Below are 2444 nucleotides of genomic sequence, written 5' to 3'. Positions count from 1 at the left end.
ACATAGAACAGTGCTGTCTTACTGTATCTGCTGTTCCAGCTGTCACTTAAATAGTACTGTATTGATTCACACTGGTCTTTCCTAGTAAAAAAAAAAAATGTTTGAGAAAGGCAAGATTATTAGTTTCTATAAAGGGAACATGTACTGCTAAGAACTTGTTCATAAAAATTTCATATATTTAAAGGGCCCAGAGGTTTGCAGGTTAGTTCAGTTGTTTAAGCGCCTGCACAGGCAAACACAGTCAGACTCAGGGGACCTCGGTTCGATCCCAGCTCCAGATGCCTTACGTGACCCATGACTAAGGCAGCCTGAGACAGCCAAAAAAAAAAAAAAAAAAAAATCTTTCTAAAGGGCCAGCCAGATAGCTCAGCAGACTAAAGCACCTGCTTAGGCAGAGCACAATGGCTAGGGTTCAATTCTCAGCGTGTGGTGCGGCCCCACTCCTGGGCATGCTGAGACTTTGTGACTGGGCGTGGTGGCGCATGCCTGTGATCCTAGTGCTGGGAGGCTGAAAGCAGGAGAATCACTACGAGTCTGATCTATGTAGTGAGACCCTGCAGACCCTGCAGACCCTGTACTAAAATTAAAAAGCAAACATATGTTTAAAATACTTAATTTGGGGAGTAAAATGATAATAAGCAAATAATTTTGACACTCTCATAACAAATAACAAATAACAAAAGACAACAAGATGAGAAATACATTATTGCACTTCCAGAGTAAGTAGGCTCTTCTTTACTCTTTGTTTCATGAATTCAGTGGCTGATGCGCACCTGTCATTGGATTTAGCAGTACCCTTCAGTTACAATAAAAGTTATTTCCAGCAACTACATGATTGGTTTGTGTGTCTACCATTTAAATCAACTTACTAAGTTCTGAAAGAAAGTGTATGTGACAGGCTCAGAATATGAACATTCATGCAAAGCAGATTTGAGAATCATGCAATATTTCTTGTTTAATGTGAGTCATATATTCCAACGCAAATGATAAATATAAGATAGAAAGTTGAAAAATATGGTTAATACCATAATCTAAATGTTAAAACATCTGTCTTAAATAACTCCAACGTAATTTTTAAGATTCTCAATATTTAATATTCCACTCTCCAGTCTCTGACAGGCCTGATGTGGTTAAATCATTGCACATTAAATGTTAAAGAAATAACAAACAGTACTTCACAGAGATTTTCACGACCTACCCCACAAAGATTAGGAAGCCACATATGAGAAGCAATGATTGCCAAACAACCTATATTTAGCATAAAAGTCATTTTGTTAAAAGCAAGATACATTTGCCACTTTTTTATTTAAAATACATTATTTTTTGATGATCTTCATGTAAACATCAAGAGGTAGGAGTGTGGCAGCTCTACCAGTTTAATTTTAAAATTGAGGTCTGGGATATTCAAAGTTCAAACTAGGAATACAGAAAAAGAACATAGGACAAACATTTCTGGTTGCACATTTCCATCCTATTACTAATTTTGTTCTTGTAATGATGTAGTTTTAGATAACATGTCTTTGTGTTAACTATGAAAAGGTCCTTCACTAATACTAGTGACACTTAAAAAGTGACACTGAAAAATAATGTCAATACTATAAATTCTCAAAAGTACAAAGGCAGTGTCAACCTTTGAGAGCCTTGAAATTATAATTTCGTTTAAAAAGTTACATCAATGGATACGTTTCTATGAAGAAAATCACCCCTTTTTTAAAGATCAATAAGTATCAATGATCTTTATTCCAGTAGCAACCCTCTGATTTCACTCTTTCCTGGAATTTTAACTTATGTTCTGTAAATACAAAGCATCACCAACAAGGCTATTATATATATTTTAAAGGAGGGAAACAAAAATTTAAAATAAATGAAATATGTAATGATTTAAAGAGAAAAAGTATTATCATCTTGATAACAATATTTTGTAAATGCCTGCATTTTCAAAATCATAAATGCTGTGCAAAAACTTCTAAGCTAAAACATGAAACTTTGAGGTAGAAATTACACCAAGAATTAGTTAGATAACTACTACCTGCAGTTCTACCAAGGGAAACACACCAAGAAAAATAGGAAAACCATGCCTTTCAAAATAATGCCCATAAAACAGAAATACTCAGGAATCAACCTAGCAAAAGAAATAAAAGTTCTATACAGTGAATATTAAACTACTCTGAAGAAGAGAGATCAAATAATATTGCAGAAAATGGAAAGATATTCCTTGCTCAATGTTGGAAGAACCAACATTGTGAAAATTGCTATACTTCCAAAATTGTAATACACATTCAATACAATCCCAATAAAAATACCATTGGTATGCCTCACAGAGCTAGAGAAAACATTCCTAAAATTTATCTTGAACAAGAAGAGACCTACAGGGGCTGGTGAGATGGCTCAGTGGTCTAAAGCACCTACTTAGAACAAGCTTAGCAAAGCACAGGGACCGCGGT

This window comes from Octodon degus, unplaced genomic scaffold, assembly GCF_000260255.1.
Source record: "Octodon degus isolate 3935 unplaced genomic scaffold, OctDeg1.0 scaffold00084, whole genome shotgun sequence".
Classification (NCBI taxonomy): domain Eukaryota; kingdom Metazoa; phylum Chordata; class Mammalia; order Rodentia; family Octodontidae; genus Octodon; species Octodon degus.
The sequence above is the reverse complement of the archived record's forward strand: the minus strand, read 5'-3'. Positions refer to the sequence as shown.